Source organism: Parus major, chromosome 3, assembly GCF_001522545.3.
Source record: "Parus major isolate Abel chromosome 3, Parus_major1.1, whole genome shotgun sequence".
Lineage (NCBI taxonomy): Eukaryota > Metazoa > Chordata > Aves > Passeriformes > Paridae > Parus > Parus major.
This window is the reverse complement of record NC_031770.1, coordinates 45,806,147-45,823,914: the sequence shown is the minus strand read 5'-3', so window position 1 is coordinate 45,823,914 and position 17,768 is coordinate 45,806,147. Positions and strand designations below refer to the sequence as shown.

General features: G+C 36.7%; 1 protein-coding gene across 2 annotated transcripts in view; it reads right to left on the bottom strand.

Annotated features, from left to right (window-relative positions):
* CHRM3 (cholinergic receptor muscarinic 3) overlaps positions 1-17,768 on the bottom strand; it is a 265,832-nt gene that overhangs the window by 64,224 nt on the left and 183,840 nt on the right. The window lies entirely within an intron of this gene.

Here is a 17,768-nt window from a genome sequence, read left to right as displayed (position 1 = left end):
TGCTGCATGATAAGCAGGAGAAGTAAGACCCTAAACACTGATTGCAAAGAGGTGTCAAAAATGTATCAACTATAGAAAAAACATCAGACTCTCCATCTTAGAGAATCTCATCTGAACACATGTATCAATTGGATAAAAGCTTCATTCATTTAACTTCCTATATATATATATTTTCTTTTTCCTGCTAATATGTACACCATATGCACTCTTTCTTCACTTGGATAGCATACAACTACAAATGAAGCATGTATTTACAATGTGGCATCAGTTCCAAAGTCTCCAGAATTTTAAAATCAGACCCATATATGATAGCAGGGCTCATTTCGATTTTGTATCATTTGGTGGCACGGTGAGAGTAACTTCAAGGAAGACAACAGCCAAGCATAAAACTTTTCTTTGCATATTTAATATTTCTTTGTGCAGAGATAGTGTGAAAAGTGATCAAAAAGCACTAAAACCCCGAAGTCTTGAGGAATCAAAAGTCTTCATTTTAAAAATGAGGGAGGTAATGCAAAAAACTGCTTAGCAACTTGAGAACAGATAGCAAATGTGATGGACCAAACATGGAGCTGTCAGAATAAATTTTCATGCAAAGACCTGAAAAATCTCAGAAATCTGCTACAGTGGAAAAACTGTCTCACTAGCTTAATATGATGTAGGAAGGCACACTTTGCCAATAAGAACGAGTCCCCAGATTTAATACAAGAGTATTTCCTCGGGTGCAATATTAAATATATTAGAAATGCATACTTCTAAGGAATAATGCCGTCTGTAATTATTACCTCCTTGTTTTTTTTTCTCCTCAGAAAACAGGAAATTGTCCAACTCTTCATTACTTTGTATCAGAATAAATGAGGAAGGAATATAACAATCTCAAGAAAATTAAAATGCTTTAGGTCTAGATAATGAACAAGAGGTTATTAGACAGTGAGTCAGCTCTCTCAACCTCAATTTCTGTCCAGCCTTGAATGGATGTACAACTGCCCTCTCTCAGAGCTCTCGTGGATTTTAACTTCCAACATGTATGTAGACCCAGTAATATATTTCTATGTTAAATGAGTGCCTGTATCTCTCCTTACACAACATGAAGATCCAGGCTTCATTAGGTGAATCAAAGTAACAGCTATTCAGCTTGATTTTGCACAGTGTCCTGGTGCTGATTCAAGGACAGGAGGAAATGGGTTCTGAATCCTTCTCATGCCTACATGATTTAGATCTGCACTTCCTTTAATTTGACTCCTCACAGGGCTTCTCTACCACTTCTAGAAACAGGTAATGAACCCTCATAAGGAAAATCATATTCTGATTACTTAGGAGTTACCTAATCATATATATAATATTATCAGAAAATCATCTCATTCCTCCTCTGGCTATATCAAATTAATCCTCTCACATCCTCTACTATTATTTAAAACTTTTATGATAAAGCTTCTATTATTTGTACAAGTAGACAGTTAAACACCTTGAAGATCTCACAGCTAAAAAACTTCTTTCCCTGTCAAATTCAAATCCTTTTTGTCTATCCCATTGCATCTAGCCACATCCACTTGGAGTATTCTAATCAGTTACTTTAATGCTTACACCCTTCAAATGCTTGCAGATCTTACCTTCCTCTTAGAAAGTACATTTGTGATTTGGTTGGCTATCCCCCTGAATTACTGTGATTTTGATCAATAAATTCCATTAAAAAGTTTGCAAAAATTCACTCTGGATCATGGTAAAATATGGTATAACACAGCAGCATCTGATCAAATAGCTAAAAAATAATGTCAAATTAAAGAAAAGGAAGAACATATAACATTAGGAAAAATCCCCATAGACGTAACTACCTACAAGATGAGCTTTTAAACCTGCCTGTTGGGTGGAAAGAGACACTGAATCTCGATGAAATAACTTTATTTAGGAAAAAACCAGAACACTGAAGCTAGAGGAATGACATCCCCCCCACCCCCAACTCCCCAGTCTTTGTGCCAAAGTACAGCCAAAAATAATGTGTGATATTATCAGCAAGTATTACTGCACTTCTCTGTAGGTGGCAAACATAATAAAAGCATTGGCAACTCAGCAAATAAACTAAGGGCAATTTTCAAAGGCTGTAATGGAAATGCCAGGACAATTAAAGAGAGATCAGTAAAACATATACACAGTGGCAAGGATCCTAACACTTACAAAATAGCTTGAGAAAGATATTAGAGAAGTTCTATTAACTCTCTGAAAATGCTATCACTGAATGACAATCATAAAATTACCAAAAGTTTATGAAAACACGGGTATTAATTTATGCATATACCTAGTTATCACAGGAACTTTTCAAGGATCTGATTTTTTTTGCATTTAAAAAAAAAAAAAAGGCTTTGGACATGAAACCCATTATGGCCTATTTTTATTTTTAAGCCCTTATATGGTTAGAGCTGATCTGTAATCTTCCAAATTAAAAGCTGGACAAAGCTGAAGATAATAGACCCCCAATTCTCCTTTAACTGTGGATCTAAGGAAGGTATTCCAAGATTTCATAATGTTTAAGTACTCTTTGCTGTAGTCATATTTTTCCACCTGGGACTGACTCACTGGCCTCTTTTCCCCACAGGGATGAAGAAAAAGGGCATTCAAAAAATATCTGACTTCCCTTTGAGCATGCATGCTTCAGGACACATACAGAAGCTTTTTCCTCTGCTCCTTTGGTCTCTGGCTGCTGTGCCAGTGCAGCCAGCTGAGGGACAGCTCCTGCATCCCACATCCTTTATTGGGAACTCCCTCCTTTCCCCATCACTTGATGGATGAAGCATGTCCCTCATCACCACACATACCCAGACAACTTGGCTTGGCTTAGCTTCTCTCCTTACTGTGGACTTTTCCAGCATGCAGTAACACACAAACACCACTTTTAATAAAGAATGACCTCACTCTACTGTTTGTAAAGCATAAAGCAAATCTGCCACAGGAAAGTCCCAGAGCAAAAAAGCCCCTGTTCCAGTCATTTGATTCAGTGAATCCTTTGTTGTATAGGTCTCATGAAAGACGATAATAAAATAAAAATAGGAGTTCACATTTTACAAAATTAATGAAGTCCCCATTAGTGAGAAAGTGAAAGCATTTTCTTTCTCATTTTTCCTCCTAAAGTCTCATATTTTCTGTAATATCCCTGTATATAGTTGAGGTATGCCATGTACTTATGGGAAGGGAAAGCTCATTAATTTTGCGTATCTGACAGATGTGGTTTAAAAAACAGTTACTCAGAGTAAGAGAAGGCAGCATCCTGAATCTAAACTGATCAACATATAAGACATTCATGTACAGAGTAGATGTGGCACTGTGTAAATGAGCCACGTGGCACCTTAAATGAACATACAAGAGGTTACAAAGTTTCAAACAAAAATAACAGAAGTGCTTAAGAACCCATTTTCATCAACTAAAAAATTCTGTCAAATTATCTAACACAAATCTATGAAATCTAAATGAACTGTCAATTTTTTTGAATACATTCCAAAGTTACCAACATTTTGAATATGCATTGAAAGTACTAAAATATTCAGTTATAGCATATCCCAAATAAAATGTAGTGATTCTCAGTTTGGCATTATACCTGTTTTATACATTTGTATTACATGTTAAATTATAAACATTACAGAATCTATCAAAACGTCAGGTGATATTACTGATAATTTAAAAGAAGATTTTATATTTAGTGGGAAGTACAAACAATTTAGACAGTCAATTCTGACAGAAAAATCAAACTACAAGTCAAAGCCCTCAGTATTCTTCAGAACAGGTTTTTCTGTCTTTTATATAGTAGCTGTTAATGTCATTGTCTTTGGTCTGGTGTTCAATCACACAAAACTTTTAGATATTCTAGTATATTTAAATATGAACTGTCTTACCAGACAAACATTATCTTCAAATATGTTTGACTATTCAAAAGAAAGAACTATGAAACAGTAAAGGAAAAAAGTGGAAAACTACTTAGAGTAAGATCTCTGGTGGAAATCAATGAAGACAAGGTAGAAAACATCCAAACCAAAAGTAAATTTAATTTGGATTTTTAAAATCGTTTGTTGTTAAAAGTACAAGCCTAATGTGGAATAACTCAGTATCTAAGCTAATTTTGCAACTAACAAGAGCAATTAAAAGAAACATACATTAATTTTCATTATTTTTTTAAAGCATTGTGATAGGAAAATAATTACATTTACCTTTACATAGTCTTTAAAGAGAGGGTGGTGCACTTGGAAATCAGATTCAGTTTATACAGGTCCGCATACCAGATAATCTGCCAGACAGGGACAGCTGCAGCATCAGGGGAAAAAGGGGAAACAGCCTTCATATGGGAGCCCCAGCAAAGAGCCCCAGCTGCTCCCCTCCTTGCCACCTGGACCGTGCAGACTGCCCAGCTAACACCAAACCTCTGGACCTGCTGTGCTTCTCTTACTAAAAAAAAGAAACAAAAACAAACAAAAAAATCCCCAAAAAACCCCACCTGAAAATCATAGAGCATACAAATAAAAATGCATCAATAGCAGAATTGGATTAGTGACTGCTGACAGGAAAAGTAATTAATTTCATATTACTAACCTTACACTAAGAATTGGATCAACACTAATATGAAGTAAGCTGCATGTGATGTACCCATTACTAAGTGAGATGTTCATAATATGGGATTACAGCTCCAAACTCCCGTGATTTTATTTGAGAAATACAAGTAAGGATTATGAGCAAGTACAGTGTGTTTTGAAGCAGCATGTAAAATGTTTTTACATACATTTTTAGATGCATATCAATAGTGGGAAAGGTACTATTGAAGGTAAGCACAGCAATTTGGATCTGTGAATCTTAAACCACTTGCAAAAATAAAACAGTGACTATACCTACTATTAAACAAAATATGAATTTATGAAATATCCAGCTTTTTATTCAACAAATATGGGTCTTTTGCTATGTATCTAAAAAAATTAAATTTGAGAAAAGCTTAAATTTTTGTTAATATATCTTTTCTGCAGCTGTGATGGTGTAAATATAGACAAGAAACAGCCCAAAGACATAGGTAATCTCTTTATTTTGTAATCTTCTATTAGACAAGACAATTAGGAAAAGCAGGTAGCTTTTAGATTCAGGCTTCCATGAGGCACTTTCTTTGTCAGGGAAGCTAGTGTGCAAAATATGCTATGTCTTTATTGCAACTCACACTCATCACTACTGCACTGCATATGGGCCACAAGGTGCATTTTATCAGTGGTGTAATCCAGGTTAAAAAATACCCCTGTTAAGGAGACATGGCTTCTTGTTTGTTAATGTCTTTTTTTTTTGCTTGTTTTGGGTTGTTTGGTTTGGTTTTCTTAACTGATTCACTGATATGGTTAAGACGTTTTGTTAACCTCATCCAAGATAATTAGACGAAGCAAAATCCCAATCTGAAACAGGTCAGGCAAACGAGTCCTTTGCGTAAATTAAAATGTTCTTCAGTTACTCGGGTAAAACAGGCAGGTGGCACAACTAAAGGCCAGAGGAACTGATAGGCTAAGAGACTTGGTGACAGAGAAGGAGATTTTTTTGGAAACAGAGATTAAGAGATGTGGCAGCAGAAAGACTGTAGTCATAAGTCCAAGGTCTGTGAGGAATCCATTATATTTTGGTAACCTGAGAAGGCTTGAATGTCACTTCCAAGACTCATCTACTAAAAAACATTTATATGCATCTCGTAATGATGTGGTTGGGTTTAGCCCCAGTGGAAAATGTTTATTTGGGGGGAGTCAGCCTCCAACAGTAGCAAAGTATTTTTATTCTTTTTATGCCAATAGTCACAGTTAATGATTTTCTAAAATTTCCAAGAGGGCATTAGATATACAAGACATAGTATAACCACTATGGGTGGAGAATATGTAAGATTCATGGATTTTAAACATTCTTTTATAGGGAACGTGTTCACAGATTTTGGGTTATGGCTCTGGTGGTTTAATTTACTACATAAACAATTAAAGCAGTTAAAATAAATCTTTCTTTAGGCTTCACTAACTTCTGGCAAGATCACTATTGGCCATAGTAGAAATTACCTGCTTCATTCATATGAAGTCAACCACTCACCTAAATTTATGTCATCCTACTCTCATTACTTGCACATTAAGTATGCTTTTCCTTATAAATTTAAATTGCTTTCTTAAATCATGAATAGACATGGCTCTTGAAGAAGGACCTCACAACTGGAGCCCAGCAGATCTGACACTGAACTTCTGAGACACCATCAGAGCACCATGAAGTGCTGGAGGGACCACAGGCTAACAAGGCAGATCTGCACACGCTTGCAGGGATGGATCCAGCAGGGTGGAAACCCTTGAGTGGGAAGACAGGTGGGAAAGAAAGGCTGCTCAATTCTCATACCTGCCAAACTGGCATGTTGTATAGCTATCTGGGAAGAACTAGCAAACAACCAAAGTACACATGAGCTTTAAAACCTCATTTTTAAAACACAGACTTGCACTGCAGAGTGAGACTTTACAGGAGGAAGTTTTTCTTTTTGGTTATCTTTTGCTCTCAGTATCTCTCACAGAGATATAATGGAGGCTCATTATGCAATTTTTGAGTTACTTTCAGCACAAAACCTCATTGAAATTGGAAATGTGTCTTTAATTAGCTTCTTGATTTGCTATTTGGGATTACTGTGAATTAGGAGAGAGATTAAGAACTGCTAATACTCTTGCATGTGACCTTCACTCTCACATTTTAGTGGCCTTTCTAAAGGACAGAACAAGGAAATGTGAAGGCAGGTTACAAATGTATTTTTGGAGTTTCCATTTTATCTTCTGAAGTACACTTACTCTTTCTACTTACAGTATTTATTTGCTAGGAGTTTCCCATTACAGTTGCTCTAATTTCCACACATAATGCAACTTTATGTTAGGAAAACAGAACAAGAATGCATCTTCTAGATCACAAAGGTAATGTTAAGAAATCAAATAGTGTGATTCCTCTCTCCTCTCCCCCTTCATAGGGAAGGCTACACTGAAGCTTTGCTGTCTCAATGGTCTTCCAGTCTAGTTCCAGCACTCTGGAAATCCCTCACATGGACGATCCCTTTCTGAAGCAGCTCCTGCTGGGCTGTTGCCCTCTGCAGAAGAGCTACTGCAACATCATCCACAGGCTAGCAAACAGTCCTGAACATGAAGGAACCACATAAATTTTGCTCACTTTGAATCAAAAATTATTTTTAATTAAAAAAAAAAAAAAAAAAAGCAAATGACTGCCAATGCCATGGTACTGTGGGCAGCCAAAACTAGTTACGATGGCTCAATCAAGACAAAAGTGAAACTAATGTACCACAGACGGAACTGTCTTGCAGGCACAAAACAAGTTGCTTTGTAAATATGTTATAAAAATAATACAAGGTTCAATTTTACTAATCTTAAGGTCGAGTAAACTTTGTTTGAACTTAAGAAGAACAGCTTCCCTTTGAAATTCCTCCTCATTACTCAGCTGTCACATGTACAAAACCTCCCAGGTAATATGAAATTCTCCTTGCTGTCACAGCTTCCTCCATGAAGACAAACTGAGCATTTCACTAAAAGGATAATTCCACTTTTTTTAAGGTAATTTTTTTTGTTGGCCTGTGCACTAGTTTTTTAGACATCTTGAGAGGAAACAGTTTTTATTTATTTATTTATTTTTTTATTTTTATTTTTTTTCCCCACAGAACAGTAACAGAGATCTTACTAAACTCTAATATGCTAAAAACTTAATACTGGTAGAGATAAAAACAAACCATTAAGTAATTGTACAAAATGACTCATGTCAAAGCTGTTTAAATAATAGAGAATTAAAAATTCTACCAGAGTTTACAGCAGACTTATTTTTTTTATGGGGCAATGAATCACTTCCACTCTTCTCTATGTGATTAATATTTTTCCTCTTGTAAAGGGAAAATATTAAAAAATGTATTGCTAAAGAATCTGAATCTGAGGCAAACTGGCCAGACAGCTCATTAAAACAGTTGTACTCTATAACTTGTGTCTTCTGTGGAGAATATGCAAGGAAGATACAAATATTTAAAGATAAAATAAGAAAATGCAGGCATACTTTCAAATAAATTTATCTATAAAAATATAAATTTATCTCTAAAAAGTTCTTTAAAGTTAGAGGCAAGGCTTTCACCTTCAGATCAGTCAAATGCCTGTGGTTTTCTAATTAAGAGAGGGGATCCTACTTCCTCCTCTCCCTAAGGATATATTAATGTTTTTTTTTAATTGTGAAGTATCAAAAGCTGTAAAACTGTAAAAACTAAATTATTGAATCAATAACGATTTTAATTAAAAAAAAAATTGTATATTGAATATATTTTGCTTCTATTGAAGCATATTTGTTATTTCATTAGCCTTGATTTCTCTAAGATACATAATATGTAATGTAATGTTACATGTTTGTTTTTCTATCCCTGAACAGTCACAATTTCCAGGGAACAGCCTACTTCCTGTGAAATTTACTGTTCTCTAAAATATGACCATCATTCCACTATTACTGCGGTTACTGACTAAGCTTTGTATGGAATTGAATACTCACAGAATTAACATGTTTATTCATCCCAAATAAAAATGAGCATGTCCTTCATCACAGAGTAATTAAAAATTGCAAAAGGGCCAAATTAATCTGTATTCCGTGCCTACTGTGATGTGAAGCTTTTCAATATCCCACTCTCAAGCAAGGCTCTGAAGCACAGTGCTTCACATCAGTTGTTTTCCAATCAGTCACAATTACTCAAAACACACGGGGATCCTTATTTTCAAAGTAGGATGAACAGTATACACAGTACAAATATAAACATTTATTCAGAGGCAACTTCCCTGGTCACATTTACTGTAAGACTAACCAGTCCCTAGAGTAAGGGGGATTCCTTTAAATCTCCCTAAGTTCTTTAAGCGTGTGTTTTCTATTATTATAAAAAAATATTTTCCTATTTTTTTTCCTAGAGTATTACCAGCTCTCCAGGATTCTCTTAGAAACAGCTTAGCTTTAAGCCTACTTGTTTTACCACACGACACACTAAACCAGCATATTCATGGGATGAATACAAATTAAACACAGACGGAGTTCAAAGGAAAGGAACTAATTATTGACACTGAATCACCAACTGTGTGTTAAATTTAAACAAATATTTTGAAAGTAGAGCATGCAAATACCATATGGAAAACCAAAACAATACAATTAAGAACCTAAACCAGACAAACATTAGATAGTTGTGTATTCAGAACACTACTCGGACTAGAGAATTTTTTTCATGAAATTATTGCTTGAATACTTTTGAATACTTTGAATTTGTCATTTTTGTCCATCCAATGAAAATGTAGTAGAACATTTTAGGTATTCAGAGTGATACTTTTTTGTCTCCTCTGCAATGTGTAGGTAGGAGCTAAAACTTTAGACAGGTCATCTCTCTGCTAAACCAAAGTTCAGTAAGTTTTCTTTTGTCCATACTAATTCTTTTACCCAGCAAGGCAGATTTCTAGTGTATTACATTTCACAGCTCTACCACAATGTGCAGCATTGCTCCTGCTGTTACCTACTTTCAACAAATCCTCTTTAGGTTGAGAGCCCTTTCAATGCATGAAAATATGTGTAACATACACGTAATCATTGGTAAAATTCCTGTTTCAGAAATACCTTACTTTAGTATTTCCATAAAACAATAGCTGTCCTTGCATAAGGATTTTCAACTTAGAAAAAAAACCCCTTGTATTATGTCATATGCTACTATATGTGCTTCTAACCAGAAAAAACACATTAAAATGTTTAAAAAAAGAAGAAAGTGGTTTAATTTGTGAAGTAGTGCAAGGCAGTTCTCCAAGTACCTGGGACAGGAAGTGGCTGCTTTACTGAACACACAATGCAAAGGAGGAAGGAATGCTTTTTTGTAGAAAGACTTAAGTGTAAACCAGCAGTAAGATGCACCACACCTCTTCAAGTGGAGAGTAAGCAATAATTCTAAGTAACCAAAACGGATTCCTGACCAGAATATTTTCATCCTGTCTGTACAGTGCAATACTTGCATTGTCCCAGTCCTCAGCCACTCACAGTTTCAGTACAAAAAATCCTTTTAAAGCAAATCCCTGCATGGACAGCACGGGTCTCAGATCAGAGACAGCATCTACAATACTGAGCAGAGATCCTGAAGGTGATTTTTTAAACATGATTTTCTTTCTTCATACACACCTAATTGTATTTCACTACATAAATGTGGTCCTAACAAATGCATTTTTTTCAAGCACAATATCTTTATAAAATTATACACTGATTTTGATCCTCTAGGGCAGACTTCTAGTCATATTTACTGAATGGGAGGTTTGGGTTTTTAAGACAATTAAAGTAAGACTTTATTAATAATCCCTACAGCTTGCTGGAGTTTTAGCATCAGGTTCAGCCCCCTTTTCCTGATCTGATGTAGATTAGTGTAATTAATTTTCATTTGATTCTCACTATGGTTCCAAAAGAGACTTTGTTTAAAATCAAGTAAATTTCATCTTGGGAAAGCATCCCACAGGCAGAAGAGAGAAAGAAATTTTACTTGCAAATGCAGAGAATATAAGGACAAAATACAACTCCTCTCGTAAGAGATGATGGAAATGTGAAGACTCTGTCAGCAACTGTGATGTTTAGGCTGGGTTTTCCCCAAACTGCTGCTCTACATGGCCTTTGCATCGTGTGAGTGAAGGGGAGAAGGGCTGTAGGACCAAGCCTGAACACCAACAGAACCCCTCAAGGGAGCTGTGGCAAAACCCAGCAGTGCTGCTTTCCCTGTTTAGTCCCCATTTATTTCATTCTTCTAACTGCTCTGGTTTATTGGCAGAAGACTGTGATTTACATATGGCTTTCACACCCCTGAAAGCAAAACACTGGTTAAATATGAACACAAATGTGCACGTGGCCATCAGATGAACTCTACACAGATGAACTGTATGCTGCTTGCCCATCAGCATAGACTCCTATACAGAATTGAACCCTTTAAGAAGTTTTTAGCTCCACTGCTGTGCTGGTTACCAAAACAGGCACTCAGGGAGGCAACACTTCTGACATCACAGAAATGGAAAAGGAAACATTATGGAAGGCTGGACTTTGACAGCTCTATGAGGAGTTGCACTACAATCTCAATTGTACAAACAGCAATCTCAAACACATTCCTTCTGAGGTGGTAAATGAGGCTGTGTGTGTATCCTTATTCATATGAATAAGGGGTATAAAACACCCAGAGTATTCCAGGTCATCATGTTGAAGGAAGACAACCTATAGCAACTACATATGTGGAACAGTGAGACATTGGGTTTTGATACTGCTGTTGCCAAGACTGATTGGAACATTTCACTGGTTCATGACTACAGGTCCTGACTCCTTTTAAGTAGAAGAATGAAGTAGTATTTTAGCAGACATTCCACTGCCAGCCAGACATGCTCCCCAAATAGACAAAACTTTAACTAAAGCAACCACAGTGATGACCCCAGTGCAGCTGTCCACAGGCCGGGCAGCAGCAAATCTGCAAACATATAGCAGCAAAAGAAAAGCATGCTGGATCTGGTTGCTCTTTCAAGCTGTTGGGTTCATACTGCACACGACTGAGTTGTGCCACAGCAGGTCACTTTTCTACAGTACTCAGATGTAAGCAGGAAAATTCATAGATGCTAGTCCAAGCCTGTGGGGATTTTTCCACATTTTTCTGAATTGATTCAGAGAAAGAACAGTGATGCATAAAAAGAAGAAAAATCACTTGAGTAATTGCAATGGCTCTGCCTTGCAATCCTTCCTGGTGTCATTCTCAGGGCATTTTTAGCCAATACCATTAGAGCTCTCAGAAGAGTTTCAATTCTATCGACTGAGGAAGCCTTCTAAAGACAATTGATTAGGAAAATGTATTCAAGAACATCTCCTGTAGGAGTGCAGTTAGTTCCATTGTGTGTTTCTAAGCCCATTTTTCAGCACCAGTAGGGAGCACTTCAATAGCAATGTCCAGGTAGCTGAGATGATGTGCAGCTGATACAGATGAGACACACAAACTGCAGGTGTTATTTGTGGGCTGGATGACAGAAATCATGCACTTTTTCACTACTTCTTCAGTGAGTGACTGTCTGCAGCTACTGTAAGGCTCAGATTTTCCAGGATGGTATGGCAAGTTTAGACTGTTTTTCCTTCCCTAAAGGCTGACCACAGAGTCACTCAGTACCAGTCTTTCAGCAAGTTTCCTTCCTTGATTTCTTATCATATAAATAAGACTATTTATAACATTTATATAATAATTGTTTTATTGTGTTCACCTTCAGTATAACAAACAAGTTAAAACAGGCTGTACTAGAAAACAAACACACAATAATCTGTGTGAAATGCAGTAAGATGCAGCCTTGACAGTAGTAGACAGAAATCCTGTCCTATTTCAAAGTCTTCTGCTTGCCAAGTTTCTTTCCTAAGATCTCCAAGAATTTAGTCAGGCCAGCTCAGTGCCTATGTTCAAGTCACAGCTGCTATGTGGGTATTAACCCAGTGTGAACCACACTGACAAATGCAGAAAAATAACTCACATGGCTTTTTCACCATTCAAACCTTTTAATATACAGACCACTAGTTCTGCTGCAACCACTACTGTGAATAATGGTTTTTAAAGGTCAGCAGTTCTACCTAATACTACTAAATTCTCCAAAATGCACACTCAGATTTGTTGTCTCTCATGATGCAGAACATAGTAAAGACATCACATTAAGATGTCACTCTAGCCAATATATTTATAGATATATCACCCAGCAGATACTGCTTTTCTTGAAGGCTGGCAGATATTACAACCTTCTTTTGTGCCCACATGGAAATAACAGCTTGAGTCCCAGCATGGTTTGAATATTCTCAGCAACTGGAAACTCACAGTTTTTCCAAAGCATCCTCCTTCTACATCGTGTAATATTGATCAGAATATTCAGGAAATAGAAAAATACTTAATAAAAGGTCTAGAAGTTATGCTTCTCTGCCCCTCTCTTTTGTGCCTAATTCCACATACCCGTAGGACCCAGAATCTGTGGTGCTCTTAAGAGTTGTTCTCCCCCTTATATACGTGAAAAACTACCAGGTTCAGCTTGTCAAGGCCATGGTAATCTCCTATGTTTTGAACTTTTCTTTCTGGACGTATGTGAACTAAATTTTAAAAGGATATGGGAAAATGTCTACAGATCATCTCAAAACTACCTGAAGTGAGAGCATTTGCCAGAGCAAGTGCCTGAACACTTTCAGGGCAGATCTCTCTGTTCACCTCCCAGCTCTGGGGCTTGCAGTGACCCAGGTGCAGCAGCTTGCACTTGTTAAGCTCACCTTGTCAAACCTTTCCCATGGACCTACTGGAAACTGTCCAGGTCAGGAACTCCTACAAGCACTACCTACATCTAGGTTACACAAGAAAAAAAAAAAGTTGAAAAATCATGTTTTTAATCTCAAATGAATGTTACCTTACCCTTTAGCATGCACAATTTAGCAAGATTTGTCAATCCAGCTTTCCCTCCTTTCTCCTAAATGGGCATCACCCAAACTGTTTCAGTCAGATGATTTTGAAGGTGCCAACATGTGTTATTTGGAATGAAGGGTGCACAAAAAAGGCTGAGCTGCTGAGCAGACTGTGCTGGTGATTAGAGGGAGACATAACTCTTTGTGGGGAGAGGTACCTGAGTGAGGCCTGGGAGTGACCTCTTTGTAGAGAAAGAGAAGATTTATAGTGCTGAATGTCAGGAGTGTGTTATGTTATCCATTCTCACTTTAATATAAATCTAGGATGACTTTTGTTAAGCTAATTGTGACACGATTAATGAAAAATGGCCTAAGAGGGGATTGGGGTAACTTAGTTTTCTAAGTTTAGGTTTTTAAAACCAACGAACTCTTTCTGACTTCAACTTTTGCAACACTCAGAAAATGTTAGAAAAGGAATTTTGTGCTGTACAGAGATCACCTTATGAGCCATTCTCTTTAGTGACTGCACCTGTTTGCCACTTTGTTTATAACACTTGTAAGGGGAACAATAAGCAAGAATTATGCAATTAACTGTTTCTTTAGGTGTAAATTTCCATCCTTTTTGCCAAAGAGATGGTTCTACGAAATGCAGTTCATATTTCTTAATTAGAACTACTCAAATGAGGGTAATTTGAAGAAGAAGAAAAATGAAATCAATTTTGAAAAAAAAATATGACTGAAGGAATGGTACTCTTGGGTTAACCTGGCAGTTGGAAGTTGTGAATATAAAGTCTTAAGACATCAGGAGTAACATAAAATAAAAAATTTAATGTAAAATCTCATTGAATTAAAGGACAGAAACATGCTGCAGAAATTTCATTTGTAAAACCATATATACATGACTATACTAAAACTATACATACATGGTAATAGAAAGAGATGTGCTAGAATGCCCAAAGAAATAAATAGTTTATAGGGGCTGTAAAAGCAGAGAATAAAGATAACTAGGATGATGATGGCCTGGAGTTGAGTTTTATTTCAAATTAAAAGAGTGCAAGACTTCCTGCTAAATTCGAGGTGAATGCAAGGCAAGATTTGTTTCTTTATTAGAATATATTCTGAGTTCTCAGTTCCTTAGAATATATTCCCATTCCAATGATCCGTAAGTGCTGTAGTAAACAGGTATTTGTGTAACACAATAAGCTCTGGCTGCACATCCACTGCTGTTATCTGCTTACAAATATTTAAATTGATTCTGTTTTCAGTAAATCCATATTGATTAAGCTTTGAACTGCTGCAAAGTGGAACAGCTTGCAAACCAATGTCCTGTTGCCCCTGCTCCCCACACTGCACAACACAGGATCAGAAATAGCTTTGTGTGTTCTTTTACATGCTCTTGCACTCTACTTAACCTTTCAATACTAGGACATAATGCTAACGTTACTGATGATGATTCTTGTAAAGGATTTACATATGCCTCAATTTCAAACAACTATTAGAAGCAATAGGCTAAAAAATGTAAGAGATTAGAAGCAATTCCTCTTATTTCAAAGCACACATTCCAAGTATGTCAGGAAAAAAAAAATAAAATCCATCTATAGCAAAGAAGTTGCCAGAATTGTCATGAATTTCAGCTGTGGTCAGGAAAAATATAATCAGCTGAACATAACAGAAAACAGTGTCTCTTCAGAAGATGCAACTGCAGGAACATATGAGCTTTATAAAAGGAGGCACACAGTCTTGGTCCTCTGAAGATAATGAGAATAAGAATCTCATCAAAAGTGTTATGATGGAACAGAAGAAAAATTGGACGTGATGTGGATTGCAGACAGAAAAGACAATCTGAGCTCAGAAACAAAGAAAAGACTGCTCAGCAGCAAGATGCTTTAAAGAAGGGCAAATTGAATTTATCAGAAGCATGGAGATAATCATGTAAGAGACTATTTTTATAATATAAATCAAGACATTTTTTTCATGTGGAAAATTAGAATGTCAGAGGGAAAATACAGCTAAATTATTTCAGCTTACTTTTCTCTTATTTTCCTCTTATATTCACTCTGACTGCATTTCTTTTGTATACCACACAGGAAAAACAAAACAAAACAAAAAGGTATATTTCTGTTTCTAAGCATGTTGCATGCTATGTGCCTGCTTCAGTGAGGTCAAGGTAGAACACAGGCATCAAATAACACAGAGGAAAATAGAATTTTTAATGAAATATTTTCAAGAAAGCCCACAACACTTAAGCGTTATTCAAGTTTCCTGGTGCCATCACCTAGGTCAGAATTATAATGTTGCTCTGCTCATCTGGCATAAACCTCTTGCATTAGTCTTTGGTGGTCCCTTCTGTTAACAGGTACCTTAGTCACTTGCTCTCCATAGAGACTACAAGTTACACAAAATCCTATTCCAGTGCCTTTCAGGGATTTGTCTTTATTAACAACAAAAATAAGATAAACTTCAGCTCAAAAATTCTGTTGATGCTGTTTCATTTCATTGAGCCTGTTGCTAAGATGACAACTTTGGGATTTCTAAGCCCACACCCTAGATTCTATCTTCTCAGGCAGCTACTTCCCCCTCTTACATCCAGAAGTTATGAGTCATCTGCCTCACTGTGCCAACAAATGTCTCTTAGCCTTTTTCAGGCCTGGGAGAATAACAGCAGAAGGAGATGTTCAGGCAGATACTAATAACCTTTAAAATCAGAATAACTGTGCAGGACAAAATTTGGAAAGACCAATAAAGGTCTTTCAGAAAACACAAGTTAGAAAGCAAATTCTAATTAGTATGTCATTTCAGACAGCATGTCATACTGAAACACTGTGTAATATCTACCAAGGACAACAGTTTCCAAGTCTGTCTAAACCAAGCTAAACAGAGTGAGGGTTCTTAAGCATTGGTGGCAGAGATTTATTCTAGCATGCTGAAACTTCATCATAATTTCGCATTCAGAGTGTGACCTTGTACTCCTCTTCCATAAAGTCAAATTGCTCACCCTGCAGAAGCTGTGAAGCCAAATTAAGGCTTTAAACAGAATATACATTTTAAATTTCCTGAAATGCCTTTATTCTAACTTGCAGAGAGCATTTCTCATAACCACATTAGTGCTGCTGCAGGAAGCAAGAGATGCCTTAAGCTCTTCTGTGTGCAGCCAGCTGGGGCTCTCTGAAGCATCACAGGCAGGTCCTTTCTCAGATGACCTGGCTGTCAGGATGTCTGGGAAGCTGGAAAGTTGCAGAATGCTGGATAGATGTTTCCAGTCTTCATTAGAAAGTGTTGTTTCCCACAGACAGAAGGCAGGGAAATTTCTATTACTCCACAATACTATATGCACCTATGAGAGTAAGAGAGTTTTGTCTTCCCACTGAGCATAAAGGAGAGCTTCAGAAGGAAAGGATATCAAGTAATGGATCCATGTTCTAATCAGCAAGACAGCTATGATACTTCAGTTAAAGGAAGCATATTTAGCTCCAAAATATAACAGCAAGCATGTCAACCTGAGAGGAATATGACAGACTATCAATGTGAAAGCTTAACTGCCAATTTCCTTTCTTACATAAGAATATAAGGGATGTCTATCCTGCCCAGGTATCTTGTGCAACTGTAAAATGCCTGTGAACTATTTAATGCTAATTTTTTCCCCTTGTTAACACTAAATGTCACACCAAAACTACTGAATAATCAAAAAGAGGTTTCTTTTACCACAATAATTATTATGTTCCGGTGATGACTACAGAATTTTAGTCCCGCAAATTCTACAATGTGTTTGTCATGGGTTGGACCAATTAAGTAACCCCAAGTGTCTATGACATCATAATCTTGAGGTGTTTTCCTGCACCTGTAATTTGGTGTGATTGATGGCAGGTTTGCAAATCTGTTATGATATGCAAAGGCAGGAATGAGAGGCTATAGGCTTCTTGCATTTCAGCTCACAGCATTCTCCATTTCAGAACGCTTTCATAAGATATCAAACAATTTATTTTTTATTGCACTACTGTAATGGAAAAGAACTGTGAGGGCTTTTTCTGCCTTGATTCCACCACAATTCTGAGAGCAAAGTTCTGGCTACCTGGTTTGAAAGGGGCAACAAAGCTATGTCCTTTCTTGGTCTTTCCCCACACATTCTTTATCTCCTACCTTTTAGTGGATTTATTCCTAGGAAAGCAGAGACACAATTCCCTCCTGTCAAAGAAATCTACAGCAGAAGTTTTGTACTTTTCACAATGCTTCACACTGTATTTGAAAGGCTAGAATACAATTTGATGTTTTACTTAATGTGCCCTGACAATCAAGAATCACTGAAAAAAAAAAAAATAAAAAAAATG